Raw genomic sequence first — 16,663 nt, forward strand, 5'->3', positions numbered from 1 at the left:
TATATATACATATACACATTTCTGTGTGTGTGTGTGTGTGTGTGTGTATCTGTTACTTCCATTTGATAACATTGCCGTTTATGTTTAATTTAATTTACTGAAATTCTTGGAAACAGTATACTTTGTTACAAAGTTTCTTTTTCCAAAAATTTAGAGTATGTTTATGTTTCCGTCAATTATATAAGTAATTGTATATTTTTGAATGTGAGAAATTATTTATGTCTGACGCCATCTAGAGTACCTAATGCGTATATACCTACGTATATACATATATACACTCTAGATGGCGTCAGACATAAATAATTTCTCGTATTTAAAAATATAGAATATACTTATATAATTGATGGAAACATAAAAACGAGGCGAAAAGAATAAAGTTTTGGAAGGTGAGGCTTTGTATGTGAACCGCCTCACCAATAAATTGAAACAAAACATCAGTAAATTGTTATCGGACGGAAATAACTATAATAAGCTCATGAATTCGAATTTTTCATTTTTCGAGTTCCTTTTTTGATCATGTAACTTCGTAGTGCACTTTAACAGTTTTCTAAGAGGAGCCGACTTATGTTAACTTTTTCACATGTATGATCTTAAATATAGAGAAGATCGCAGGATTCAAACGATTCTCAATTTCGTATTTAACTTGCGTTATTATAATAAGTCGGCTCCTCTTAGAAAACCGTTAAAGTGCACTACGAAGTTACATGATCAAAAAATGAAAAATTCGAATTCATGAGCTTATTATAGTTATTTCCGTCCGATAACAATTTACTGATGTTTTGTTTCAATTTATTGGTGAGGCGGTTCACATACAAAGCCTCACCTTCCAAAACTTTATTCTTTTCGCCTCGTTTTTATGTTTCCATCAATTATATAAGTATATTCTATATTTTTAAATACGAGAAATTATTTATGTCTGACGCCATCTAGAGTGTATATATGTATATACGTAGGTATATACGCATTAGGTACTCTAGATGGCGTCAGACATAAATAATTTCTCACATTCAAAAATATACAATTACTTATATAATTGACGGAAACATAAACATACTCTAAATTTTTGGAAAAAGAAACTTTGTAACAAAGTATACTGTTTCCAAGAATTTCAGTAAATTAAATTAAACATAAACGGCAATGTTATCAAATGGAAGTAACAGATACACACACACACACACACAGACATGTGTATATGTATATATATATATCTATAACTATGTATATCTGCTATTTCCATTCTGTACACGTAACGTAAAGAAATGTGATGGGAGAGAGAGCATGTGTATTTCCTTTATCCATATCTGTTTGTTCGAAGACATTTGAACAAATTTATATCCGCAAATCATACAATGTTATTTTAAATATATTTTAGATAATATGATATAAAAACGCGGAGATACAAATATTCATCAAATATAATTAACTGATATCGTGAATTGGCCTTGAGAGTAACAACAACGCGGTTATCAATGCGTAATATATCAGAAAACCTAATTTATTTTTAATTTTTGAATTACAAAAACGTTCCGAAACGTCAAGACCAAATCACGATATTGATTATTATCGAGAGTCCTAAATTATTTTATATAATTAACTGACTCCAATACTTGCAAGTCCACATACTTGTTAATTATTGTTAAAAGAATAATATATGAGAAGAAATGTACGTGGCAAAGAAATCTCAATCTATGTATGAATATTTTTTTTTCATCCTGCATTACTTCGCCGCACAGCAACGCGATTAGCTTCGATGAAATCTTCCTCGTGCCGCCTATCAATCGGATTAAGAATTTCCTGAAATTTCCATTGTCCAGTCGCGAATTTCCGCGAAGAGCACCGCGGCCGTGAGTCTAATCGCGAGCGGCGAAGCTATCGCGAGAAGTGCGGAAGCGAGGCGGGTTTTACGATCAAGACTTTTTCTACGACTTTACAGCGCAGCGGCATAGGCGAGTCTCGGTCAGTGGACTTGAGAGGAAGAGAAAAAGAAGGAAGAGCGGTAGAAGAAAAAGAAGGAGATGGAAGAAGAGGCGCACACATCTGCCTGATCTGCCCATGAAAAACGACAGGATGACCCCTTTTCGAGTTCATCGTCAATTGCCCGGATGTTCAGGATACGCTATGTTCTCTAGGCAGGTGATGCAAAAGGACGAGAACATCTCGTTCGATCCTAAGTCGCGAAGAAGAGAATTCTCCTTTAACTTCTAATCATCGTCGTTTCGATCATTATATACAATATAAATATACCGGTATCGCATTATGAGTAATAACTATAAAAAGCTGCAAAGATGTAATTGACTTCCGTCGAAATCCGTGTTGCGACTTCACGAAAGCTTACACAATGATCGCCTTGATATATCGCAGCTTCCCGCATGATCATCATTACCCTGGATTTCTCCGAGCTGATAGGAACGATCCTATTCATGAACTGCTCGTTTTTCAATACACGTAGCAAGGAAAAGGTAAATATGAAGCGGGCAAGAGAAAGACGTCGCCGAAATTTAATCACGACTTCTAAGAAGGAAAGCGCGAGTTTTTAGCGAAGAAGATCGTCAAGATAACAAGCAACTCAATGAAGTGCGACGCCTCTTGAAGTTTCATTGAACGCAAATACTAATTAGGAAGTGTTCGCTAAGCCACTTTCCAGTGTTCACACAATAGAAAATGCAACTCCATATATGTAAAAAGAAAATCACGAAAAAAATGAGAAAAGTAACTCACACGAAAGAAATTTTCTTCACATTTGTAACAAGAAAATGAGCCTGCCGTGCAGAGAAGGTAAAATTACGTCGAGTATACTTGAAATACTCTTCGATGTTCGCACGATAAAAAGATAATCTCATTCCTAGCCTCGAAGTAGTTACGGAAAGTAAGAAACATAAGCAGCATAAAAGGAATCAACTTCGGGTTTGTAAAAAAAAAGACGAATTTCTCGGAAGTAGAGAAGATAACGCTGGGCTAATATTAAATTGCTTTAATCGTCCGTCTTTGCGTCACCCCGAGGAGAAGTGTGACACGGTGCTGGGTCCGCGGGGTATTTGAAAGTCACTGTATTACAGCTAATAGCGGCACGATCTGCGGCGCAAGATAACGGCAACAGTTAAGCGAGTACGCTTCTCATGCTTTTCTTTTCCTAAATTTCCATCTCGCATAAATATAATCGCTTTCGATCTGAAGATTTCACTAGCTGCTAACTCGATTCCGCGTGGCGACAAACCTGCGTTTGGGCCCGCATTAAAAACGCGAACAATAAAAGACTCTTGTTAGGTACAAATATCTAGATATCTCTGCGTATTACGTTTCATTCGATATCTCTTTGTAACTACCATGATATGTAAGTAATTAGTAATTATTAAAATAATTATGGGCATATTGGTTCGTAGTTCTTCCTTGATATCTTGCACAATCGTTTAAAATAAAACTTTATTACGATATTATTTTTTTATACTAAGGCTATTATTAACTAACGAATTATTAAATAACGAAAGAGTTCGTGCGTGTTTATTAACGATTACCAACACTTGTAACGTAATTATCTTACAATTATTACATTGCAAATATCCCGACATTTTCGTAAAATAAGGCAACTTCGCTGAATCCATATAAACTTCCACATCGGCCACTTGCATCAGAATTCAAATACCATTATCTGTAACTGGATTTTGTATTTTACAAGTAACTGTGTACGCTTTGATATTTCATCTCGAACAGCGGCAAGGGAAGCAAAGTCGCGAAGGTGGAAGCGAAGAGGAAAACGTTGGGAATAATTAAGAGAGTCGTCGACTGGCACGACCGTAAGTCCGTGATCTTGAAGCGGCATTCTTGTGTCGTGGGAGTACTTCACATAGTTAGCATCGCGGAAGAATGCAAGCGAAAGACAGAAGGACGTGGGGTGAAGAGGGAAAGAGAGGAAGCCAGACAGAAACGGAGTCACGTAGAAAAAAAGGGAGAGGAGAGCGGCAACGACATAATTAATGATTTCTCCGTGGTAATTAGTGTTTTCACTGATCTTGACTCTAAGCCTTTAGTTCCTATCGGGACACTTCTTTTGCATAATGAAATTTGCAATGCGCGAATCAATTTTTCGGCACTTATTCCGATGTCGCTTAAATCCAATTATGCTTGCTAGATTTTACGGAGAGTGGCACCAAAAAAGAACATTCTAGCTTTATTATATCATCAAATATAATTAAAAATAAATAAAGAATGTAAGGTACAGAATATTTCTATATGACTGTAATCTATAAAATATTAAATATTTCAAAATAATAATAGTTTTTGTTATTGCACGTGGCCTTATACGCTGTCGACAGCATCGCTGTCAAAGATCAAGGCTAGCCAATTTTGTCATTATAAATTATTTCGACTACGAATTAACTGCAACGTATTACAAGATAACTACACGTTAGATATTACATTCCTTGTATTTTAAATTAATTTCGATAACTTAACCGTTATTGCATGTTAACGCTTTCTTTTGTAAACTCGTTAGCGATTTAAAATAACGATGAATTATTTGATTGAGAGAGAGCATCGTTTTTTAATGGAAATGTCTTTTGAATTCTATAACAGACAAGAAAAAATAATTCTAATAATAATTGTATTACATTGTATATTATTGATTTAATAAGATAGACATATACGTACATTTGTACGTTTAAAATTAACAAATCTGATACGAATATATAAAAAACAAAGTTAAGATTCTTTTGAAAAATAAAGTTTATCTTCGTTTCAATTAAAAATTATTTAAAGAAATAATTTTATATTGTTTTCCTTTTTTTCTATTTTTACATCCCGCGAAAGCAAAATATTAAGTTATAACTGTCATTAACAGAAAGAAATAAAATAATCCTATTCCAAAATCTCTCAATCAATCGGAATTCCTCATTATTTAAGGTAATGATAATGAAAACACAGAACAAAGTGTAAAATGTGATATAACACCTTGTTTATCGAAATTAATTTAAAATACAAGTAATGGATATCCAATTAAAATATATATTCAATTTGTGATAAGGAAACCGGCTGATGTGTTTTGATTTGGTTAGTCAACATTCGCCGAGCGCTGCCGCGTACGCAAGGCCACCGCGAGCCACTCTATTGTCATTCGCTCGGCGAGATTCGCAACGCGTGCCGCTTCGCTTGTCATCGCGTCTCATCGAAATACAATCATTTTCTATGAACAATTAGTTTGATTACCACACACGTACAATTAATTATTTCCACGATTGTAAATTTATCGGCTATTTTTATTGAAAGAATTACTTCGCGTGATGTATCAAGTATTAATAAGAGATGGAAATAATAAAGCAATTGTTTATCGCGATATTTATACATGCACGGGCAATAATGGATTTCTTTAATAATACCTATCTACATTTGTATCATTTGAATTTTTCGCTCTGACAACGTAATCTGTTCATCATTTTCTAATCAAAAACGCGGATTTACATAAGTCACCGGATATACTAAAATCTATAATATATTTGTATAATACTTAATTCTCATAACTCATTTTTTAATTTTTTGGATGGAACATCGCGTAGACAAAACGGACTCATTTCGAGCAAACTCCCGACATATTTAATTAATAAGTATAGTCGTAATGTCCGATTAATTAATTATATTTTAATATCCGTCATTTATGTAGCACTCGGTATTTGTAATTCAAGCCCTATACCGTTTGAAATTTTATTTGTTGCTTTACAAGTTTTACGGATATCGAATAAATCGTAGAGTTTTTTTTCGGTCTTTTTTTGCATTATTGCATTTTTTGCATCTCACGTCGCGTGTGACTACTATCGGGAGTGCAATGTGCGGATGATTATTCTATTGTGAGGATTAATATGCGTGATTATAATTAACCATGTTTTCGCGAGTATTGTGTTATATGAGTGCAATGAACGAATCTGGAGAGGAAAAGGAGCAAGCCTGAGAGGCATCGGGCGACAGAACAATCGTAAGGGAGGTAAGTTAATACGTTAGTTATTATAATAGTTATTATAATAAATTTCCGCGATTTTAGATATAGATCCAAGTTTTAGAATTTAGATAAATTAGTGAAAATTATATCGGATATATATATATATATATATATATATATATATAATATGTACATATAGATATAGATATACAATAAAAAGGTATAACAATATAGACATATATAACATAACGTTTCACAAAGATCTTTTATCTTAAAGTCCTACATAAGTTACGACAGATTAATATAAAATAGTTAATCTTGAAATTGCAATAATTGTCAATTTATTGAACGTTTTATATACGAATTAAAAATGTTAAGAATAAAGACCTTCAAGATATGCAATTAAAAACACTATGAAAATATAATATGTTAATATTATACAATATGAGGTTTTAAGGAGATTATAATGGACCCAATTTTTTAATTTCTTGCTTAAATAATTAGCGAAAAATAGGGAAAGACAAAAAAATAAAATCAAATTATAATATATAAAATAATATTTTTTTAAAATATAAATTTTTATTTTAATTCCTTTTTATAGAGTATTCTTACTTCATGAATAATGAAGATTGAAAGAAGAACGTTCATTCAGCCGTTTACTCACTTGTATATATTTACATAAAATAAAAATTAATTATTTATAAAACATAACAGGAAAAATGGATTTAATTATGTTACTTTATTTCCTTCTTTCTAAATATTTTTTTATAGAATTCGAAGTTTGCGTTCGGTCTTTCCACATATACTTTCAAGATTAAATATAATTATAAGCTAATCGTTCCCTTATCACATTCATCTGAGTGAGTATCAGTTGATCTCTAATTAAAATATTGAACTATTTATTTCAAGATATGGAACTTCTTTTTGAGCATTTCACCTAATTTATTTTTTTTATACATACGAGATTCATTTAACGACAAATACAAGTCATAGATATTTCCACGATTCGAGATCAGTATCGCGATAGTACTAACAATAAGAATAGTATTGAAATAAAATGAGGAGTTCTGAATTATTTGTATGACAATCGAGACGCACGCTCGAGTGATTTCAACGGCGGATCGCGAATGAAACTTTGAACGCGGATATCGCCTGCCGAGCGCCTCGCCTGGCCTCCTGCGTGCTTAATTGCATGGGAAAAGGTGTCGCTCAACACTTTCTCTCACGGCGAGGAAAAAAAAGAACGAAACACGCGCAAACGCAAACTCCAGGCGTTACACGTGGACGTGGGTGCGCGAAATATGCGCGCGTATGAGCGTGGCGTATACGTGAATGAAAATTGACGTTCCGTTACTGATACTTTCGTGTATGAAACAGTGCCTGAAACACATATTTTCCCAGGTCTTTTCCTAGCTTTCTCGAAATTATCATATTATTGGTCGGATCGAACTAAAGTATATAGACAATTTATTTACTTTTACTTCTAACATGTTAAACAGATATGCAATGATGTTTCGCTTTTACTTACGAGCACAATAATAACAAGATCGTAGCGCTCTCGAGAGGGATATACATAAGAAAGTACAAGACGAAACAGAAATAACAAATAATTTTAAAGAAATCAAATCACGTTTTATACGCATAAATACTCCACATATATAAATCATAAGAAATTTCATCTTTGTATGTAAGTTTATTTATAGTTTATACTCTCGCTTCTTAATTTACTCCTTAATGAGGAATATAGATAGATGATAATGACGCAGCAGTATACTTTTATATGTTTTTAACGAAAGATATTTTACGGGGAATTTTACGAGGAAGTTGACAGAAATTTAAAGGCCGGTCGATGGAAAGCTCCGCCGAACCGGTAGCCGGAGATGACCCTAATTTATATGTCGTCCGCGGGAGACTTTTCCTTCCTGCGATACGCGTGTCGGCGGCACATTGCCAGAGGCGAGCAGAAAGAAAGAGAGAGAGAGAGAGAGAGAGAGAGAGAGAGAGGGGGCCGGGATTGATCGGCCGCGGCTGTACACGGCATTGTCCCGCGGAAACGCGTTCGTTAACCGCTGGAAACGCCGGACGTTTGCCGCGACGTTGCATCGTAACCGCGCATGCAGAGTTCAGGAAGAGAGCACGTCTCGACTATGTTTATCCTATGATTCAGCGCTACTCGGCCGATCGTAGGCCGAGTATCTCGCATAGCATACGTATCGTCGAGCGTCGAGCGAGAGAACGAGCGAACGGACGAGCGATAGATTCGCGCGTCCTCGAGACGAACAAACGTTATGCAAATCGTCCCCTCATTTATTTCTTCCGTCCGGGAGTACGTGACCCTCGTTTCCCGCAATGCCGAGAAAAAGTCGTCGTTCGCAATGCTTTTAATTTCAAATGCGTTGCTTGATTAGATGCAGAAACGCATGAATTACGATTTATGTGTACGCGACTTTTCTTTCTTTTTAGCTAAATTTAGACTTATTTAACTTTCTTTTTACATAAATCACATTGTTAATTTTATCATCTTACTCTAAGTGTTTACATATTCGAGTCAATTTTAAATTTTTTTAAATTTATTTTAGGTTTTTTTTTTAAATCGTAAATATAATAATTCAAGAAATTCCTATAAATTACGTTTTACAATAGTAATTCCGTTAAGATTGCGATTAACTATTCTCTTAAAACGGCGTGAGATAACTCATCTCGCGAATAAATCATGCAGACCAAACACACGCTCCGCCTAAATTTTACTAAACACACGTGAGTAATGCGTTCCGGATTCTCTGAGTGGTAAATGTCAAACGCGCGTGATGTCACTCGCGACAAAGTCCGGCTCGAGCCCGTCGCTGGGAAGCTGGTTTTGCGCAAGTAGGCGCGAGGAGAAGAGTCCCGGGGTCTTAAGAGAGTCTCTCCTGGAACGACCGAGGAACGGCGCGTTCCTCTCCCGTCGTCGGTGCGGCTTATGTAAAGCATAGGTATAATGAAACGTTCAATGCGCCGCACGGCGAACGATGATATAAGAGGGTTTATGCGCGCGGCTGCGGGATCTCTCGTTCGGCTCTGATCTATATTATAGAATAAAGGTGGGTGTAACGTATAACGGTACCCCGTAGCCGCGCCGCACCACCTACGTTCGACGCGGGATTGCCCAACGTTTCATACATGGCCGTAGCCCAAGGGCCAGGGCGATGAGAGAGAAGACGATGCCGGGAAGTTCCCGACGCGCTCCCGGCCGCTCGATATATCCTCTCGTTGATATAATGGGACAAGATCGATCGTTTTTGCTGAAACCTGTACCTTCCAGTAATACGACACGCGAGGTACGAGTTTCTCACGGTTTTGCTTTACATCCCCTTTCCGAAAAGATATATTCTCGTGGCACGAATGAAGAAGCATGACTGCAACTCTGTGTGTTCAGGGAAGAATTGTTTTTACAATTTTTATTCCTCTTGAAAGAGGAACAAAGAGTTTTTGTCTGTCAGTACGAAATAAGATATTAAATAAATACGGATTTATAGGGACCACACATTTTTCCATGGCGTACCTATATGTATTATGTATTGATAAAATAATATGAAAACATGTAATTATAATTGAAAGTGTGTAAACATGCAGTTACTTTTTATTTCTAATTTTTGAACCAATTAATTACTTTATGAAAATAAAATCTTGAGTAATCATTGGAATAATTTATTGGTGTGTTCCATGATCGACATTTGTTTATGTGATAAAAATGTTAATTCTTTTATCAAAAAAACATCAATAAATTAAATCAAACAAATTTATTATTTATAAAAATTATAAGTTTACGCGACAAGCCTCTGAAATTAGCTTGGTTATCTATCTAACTTTCCTAAACATTTTTGAGTAATGGCACATTTTTTACAATATTTTTTTTTGCCATGTTTTCGGGAAGTTTCTTTGTGAAAATATATTCGATGGAAAGCGTCAGATAGTTGCGTAATCCGGCCAGAAATTGTGGCGGATCTGGGATCTGGGCGCGTGTGGAAAACTAGGCGGTAGCGCAACTTTTTCGTTTACATAACGGAGCAGCCTAGCCGCCAGGATATCGGCGCGAGCGTGGGCAAGTGATTTGGCGCGCAGGGTCGATGAGTAACACAAGTACAAACCTGAGAAACGCTTTTCGATTATGCAATACCTCTAACAAACCAAGGCGCATAATGCGCGAAAAGGTGAGATGTTGATTTTCATACGTAATTCGCCATTCCAGATAAGTACTATGCATAGGTGTAAGAATAACGTTCTTTACCGCCGACGGCGAGCTTCATTGCTGATAAAGGTCACGATCTTTCTTCGAGTCGGCGTTGCGAGCGGGCACATGTAATTGCACGTTGAATGCACCGATTTCACTGTAAGTCCACGCGGCAATTACGTGTATTCGAGGCTGCGTAAAGCTATCTTGCTTTACGAGCGGGTTTCTGCCGAACAATCTGCGGATCATCATCGCGAATGTTCGTCTCTTGCGTAATATATGGATGCCCACCTATTTCTTTTTTTCAGTAACGATTCGATAGCCCGTCGATTATAAAAGATTGAGAAACGATGAGAGACGCGTCAATTTCTTTTGTATGTGATATATTTCTTTTTGTTATTTAAAGCTTTTATACATGAACTATATTAAATTATATTAAATTCTATAAAATTCCCCAAGAGACACTACAAGAATAGAATCTTTTACAGGCGAACTATTATATACCTATACGGACTTGAATAAGAAATTAAATATATTTTTAACACAACTGAATAAATATAAGGAACGATTTTGGCTCGATTAACTGTTTTAAATTTCATCACCGCCACTGCTTCTTTAACTTCAATTTTTTGAAATTTATTTCCAATATAATTATATCAATACAATAGCATACTATTTAAAAAAATGTTTTTAATAAAACTGGAATTAATTTATAGATTCAAATAACTTAAATATTATACAATCAAAATTAGCTTTTATCTCGGATCGTCTAATTAATATTTGTCAGCTGATATTTTCCAAGTAGATTTTTCGTATTATCGGATTAATTTTAGTTGCAATTTTAGTTGCAATCCGCAATTCGACCATTCCCTTTATAAATTCATTGACCGAATTGATTCTATTCCGCGGAAGGACACCCAGGTGTCTGGGATTAATCTGACCGTTCCACTTTGCTAGACACGGAGTGCCCTGCTGAGAGGCCGCGATACTTTCTATCTGGAACCTCGAACGCGATACAATTTCACTTGTTCCGCGGTGTTCCTGTACGGCTCCGCCCACGAGAACCTAGAACGGCGGCGGCGTCGTACCTCTCACCGGCGACGACCGGCCGAGGGATAGAATAATAAAAAAAAATACCGGCGGTAGACGCAGGGGAGCGGAGAAAACCGGCGTGTAGGAAATAGTTCCGGGTTCGCGGCTCTTGTGGGACGACGCTGGTCACGCGATTCACGCGCTCGGCTAATAATTAGCCGAGAAACGTAAGGGCTGCCTGGACTCCTCAGGAAGTTGCGCATAGGATAGATAGACGCGTCATTAAGGAACCTACGCTGCGCGCATTAAGTCTTGCTAAGCAGTCGTTGACAGAGTTCTCGTAAGACATCTGGCTTTAATATTTTCGCATTTTAAACAAAGCACACAAGAAATAAAGAAGTAAAAACGGCAAAGTTTGGCCCTTTCATTATCAGAAATACCCAATTATGATTTTTATTATGTCAGATATAAAATATGATTTTAAAAACGTGAAAATACGAATGCATAATGCCGATAAAAATTGTATATAATATTCCATGATTTGAAAGGAAATTAACCCCTCAATTATCGTTGATACGTGCAAAGAAATACGTACAAAAAAGTTTCTCTATCATAATTTATTACGACTTAATATCTCAGGTTCATGAAACTATAGCAATTAACCTGAGATCAAATTTTTCCACAATCTTCCGGATTTTTTTCGGAACAGATATTAACATTAAAGATTTGGATTCGAATTTAGAAAATTCTTTAGAGATCATTTTATACGAGTCGAACAATATCTAAATATCTCGCATGTTAGATCCATCGAATCTCTCGAAATTCAAACATTTTACGAAGAAATTAGAAAAAAAGATTTTCATGTAAATATAAAAAATAATAATTATCTATAGAAAGCACACAAAAAGCACAAAAACTTATATTTATCTTAATATTCGAAACCCATATTTTTTAACAATTTATTCATATTTCTCTTTTATTTCTTTTTATACCTGAGTACTTACGCAATATTAGTAGTAGGTAGTATTTAGTGTTAGTGCTAGTTGATAATTATGGGCTCTATCTCGTTTGCTTCTATATAGGAGCGAACGTTTAAGAGAATATTTATATTCGTCCCTCATCAAGCGGAATAACTGACGACGATGGACATTTCGCCGCGCCTTCATGGCCGTCGTTGATTAGAATAAAATTTGCAGATTAACGACCCGCGAGGCTATTAACGCACGAGAACGCCCTGTTCCAGCGAAATTGGAATCTGAGCCTCATTAAGACGTAAATAAAAAGTAGCACAAGTGTCGCGTTGTGAGTATTACGGTAGCATCGAATATTTTACTTGTCCCCTTATGCAAAGATTATATGTAATATATTGTCTCATAAATAATTCTGCTTTCGAAATTATGATTTATATATATATATATATATATATATATATATATATACATATACATATATAATAAAAGTTCCAAGAGATGGATAATCATTTTAAATCATCTTATAAAAAACATTCCTCTTCTAAAAATATATATTGAAGCATTTTTAGAAGAGGAATGCTTTTTATAAGATGAGAACTAGAACGATTATCCATCTCTTGTAACTTTTGCCAGTGTACGGATGGAGCATTTTTCTTTTATCTCTTCCGGATATAATATTTTCTGCCGTTTTTGTTTTTCATAATAAACACGTTTATTTATTTTTTATCAGAAATATATTTAAAAAATACTAAATACGATAAATATAAATTTGAAAAGCTCACCGATTATGTGCGTTACTGCCATCTGACGCGGATGCAGGAGCAAGATCAAGTAAAAAGGTCGCTCATTCCTGGAGCATTCCACGCCATCTGTAATAGGAATAGTAACTGAGTTTTAATTTGTAGCAAAAACATATTATTATCAGCAACTGTAAATGTAGAATCCCTTGTATGTGCACGTTATATGCAATTTAATACTAAAAAAAAATTTATATTCTATTTATAAATAATAATATCGAAATCTATAAGCTGTTGTAGATATCATAATCTGAAAAACTGAATCTTACACGAGAGTAATACTTATATTTTTCCTTATTTATTAAAATTAAGATAAATTTTAAATAACAATATTTAACAAAAATTAATATTTTCTATCATATTAAATCAAAAACATCTTGTTTAATAAATACAAAGTTTAAAATTTATAGTTTTTCTCAATAATGCTTTAAATAATTTTTAAAATCAACAGTGGTTGCTTTAAAGATATTTAAAATTATTTTTCTTAAAATCAATCTTTAATTTTTGAAATTAATAGATGTTGAATTTTATTGTGCAGTGTATTAGAGAAAAGTATTTAATATGTCTTCGTAATTTTTTAAATTTATAGATGTTGAATTTTATTTGACATTTATAAAACAAATAAAAAAATGTATAATATTAAAAAATTGCACATTAATTTAGAATATCAAGCGATTGCTCGCTAAAGTTTTTTGCTGATAGTTTGAATCCTTATCATTTCATGACCTGTTTAATATAGAAGCCACGTCATCGTTAAACAATCTGATATTGCGAGCGCAAATAAAAATCCAGCAAGAAGAAGCTAAACAGGATGTGAACTACCAATGACGTAACATGTGGGTCAAATATTTTAGCAACAATTATCGCGCGCATAACAATCTTACGTTCAATCTCTTAAACGGCTGTTAATAAGTGTTAAGTGAAACAACCTAGGCATTAATAATGGAGTTCGACATGATTAGCGACAATTAGTTCATCGTTGCTCGATCAAGCTAATCGATAAATTAAAAATAAGATACAGATCAACCAGCTAGAAGAGATCTAACAACGAATAAGATATGATGTAGAATAATAATTTATTTTCTTATTTCTCTATCGTGATTTCTCAAAACTTCGTATATTTTAGAACTTTCAAATGTTTCAAGAATATTTTGGAGTAATAATTTATTGGTCCATCGATTTTCAGAACTTGTTACTTTTCCAAGAAGCATTCAAAAAATAGAAAACAACGTTTCGGTCGTTTTCATACTAAAGCATTCTAAGTCGAAAGAGATTTTCGTTATCAAACAATGCAAATTGCAGCAGCATTGTATTGCAAAACATTGCGTGTTTCCTAAAATAAGTAAACAGAAACCTTGAGCTGTGCAGCTATTTAATTTAGAATCGCTTTAATCAAGATCAGGTTCGTGTTTTTATTGAATGTTACCACGCAGCGTTCTCGTCTGTTGCTCGTCAGTTCATTTTATTCTCGCTTGCGACTATTATGCGTCGATTATCCGCGCGCATTAATATAGGAGCAGAAGATTTGTATACCGAGCGCAAGTGGTTGCATACACGTTGCACGCGCTTTTGTAACGATGTAACGGGCACAGAGATAAGAGTTTTGCTTGGTCTTGAGAGCAAATAAAAATTAAATACATTTTTAAATATCGCCCTATTCCTTCTGCAAATATCGGGATACCAAAATCATACTTATAATTATACTTTTTATTTAATATATTTAATAAATATGTATTCTTGATAAAAGTTTCCTATCTTAATTTCGTTGCTAGAAGAATCGCGACGGAGAAATCAGAATCATTCTTTTTATTCCGTTTGTTGTTTGCTTTAGTAATGCGATTCTGTTGAATATTAATGTGCTCGATCATCAGATAACTGAAACATCGTACACCTGAACAATTACGAATTACAAACAAGCATAAATTTCAACTCGGACGTAGTTCTTACAATTCAAATATTCTTCCCTAATTAAATTTCCTTAATTAAATTTCACTCGTAACATCCAGTTGTAATTATCATGAGATTACGACTTTATTTCTTTTTCTTTTCATAGATTTCTTTAAAAGATTCCTTAGTTTTTTTTCATTTCCTTGGCTTTCTATGAAATTTTTATATATCTTTTTATACAACTTTTACAGTTGTATGATAATTCTCCTAATAAATTGTCCACGCATGGCAAAGGCACGCAACACATGGGTGAATAACAATCCTGAGAAAAGTACACGGAGTTAAATATATAGTACGGTTCGTCGCGTCATATCGGCTCACGCATGGAGAGCTTGTCGTACATTCGTGCGTGATAATATAGGTTACGCCTTGACCTTACGAATTTCAGATTTAGTAGCCTACCTTCTTATCAAAATGTTATACCAATTAAGAAGTACTCCAATCAAAAAATACTTACGATATTTGTGAGATCTGTGTGAGAACAAAGTATCATGATCTGTCAAATAGGACAACGAATATGCTACTATTTATTCACACCCATAAAGCTTGTACGAATTCTTGGATTATTAATCGCTCATTATAAACAATTATATTTGTTTCCATTACAGAAAAATCTATTTTGAAATTGTTAAAAAAATATTGAACACCTTGTGTATTTAGACATTCGTCGTTTTATCTCTGAAGTGTTTTTCTCATACATATATCTCATCATCGAGTGTGCGTGGGTAATCATATATTGGCATATAATCATACATAATTGCCAAGAAATGTTTATAGAAACTTGACTTTGAGAGTCATCAATTTGAAAACTCGTTTCGCACTGAGGAAACGCACGAACGTTATGCGTTTAATCGCAAACAGTTTGCGTCTAATTGGCTTCAAGGAAGTTCGGTATATATACGGTACGCTTAAATTGGCTGCACAGCTACGGAAGAATCGCTCTTCGTAGATAGCGACTACACTAGTAATTACGCGATAAAAATCATTGTAAGCGATACGTTTATCAATTATCACGAACGCATTAGAATTCGATTAATTGCGACCAAGTTTTAACTTGTATATTTTCTTAAAATACGTTTTAATTAAGCGTATCCACTTTTTAAACATAAATTTATTATATTATTTATCTGTGTTGTTTACTTAATAGATATAATTTAGGGAAAGGTTAAATAGAGACTAATTAAAAGACTTATATTACGTTTCTGTGTTACATTGCTTATTTTTAAAACTTTGGCGTGTGCTAAACTAACACAAAAGTAAATCTATAACTCGCAAAATTCACTATAAGATAAAACCCTAGCTAATAAGATTCATTTTAAATCTATTATGGACTTCATTAAATGATTTATCTCATTCTTGCACTAAACTTTTTAATTAAAAAATAAAAATTAATATACTAAATGAAACATAAAAAGACATAATATCTTATTATAATATCATTCTTTCAACTTGTAATTATTTTGTAATATATCAATTTTTTAAGAACAAACACGAAGCGAGTTTGAGCAAACGTTTCATGCATGAGGAAAATGAAATGTAACGAGATAGCCGGCCGCTAATTCTCGGATATAAAAGACATTTATCTGGTTTAGAAGTAATTGTACCTATCTCAAATCTCGTTCGTCCTAGCGTGGAAGGTTATGCTGAATTACGCCTGGCAACGATCACACGCTGAGCGCGAATGTGACGGGTCGATAACCCTCGTATTTACTCGCGTTATCAGGAATTATTCGGCACAACATTAAATAGCAAAACAATTAAGCGAGAGGAGTGAACATTTTTT

General features: G+C 34.3%; 1 protein-coding gene across 2 annotated transcripts in view; it reads right to left on the minus strand.

Annotated features, from left to right (window-relative positions):
- The window catches only part of Rhogef64c (Rho guanine nucleotide exchange factor at 64C), a 110,232-nt gene that overhangs the window by 68,496 nt on the left and 25,073 nt on the right, over positions 1–16,663 (minus strand). For both annotated transcript variants that reach the window (XM_071699679.1, XM_071699677.1), the window contains exon 4: positions 12,919–13,005. The gene's annotated coding sequence lies outside the window, so the exon portion shown is untranslated. The remainder of the gene's footprint in view (positions 1–12,918; positions 13,006–16,663) is intronic.

This window comes from Temnothorax nylanderi, unplaced genomic scaffold, assembly GCF_030848795.1.
Source record: "Temnothorax nylanderi isolate EJ_2023f unplaced genomic scaffold, tnyl_v1.0 TNYL_tig0019_pilon, whole genome shotgun sequence".
Lineage (NCBI taxonomy): Eukaryota > Metazoa > Arthropoda > Insecta > Hymenoptera > Formicidae > Temnothorax > Temnothorax nylanderi.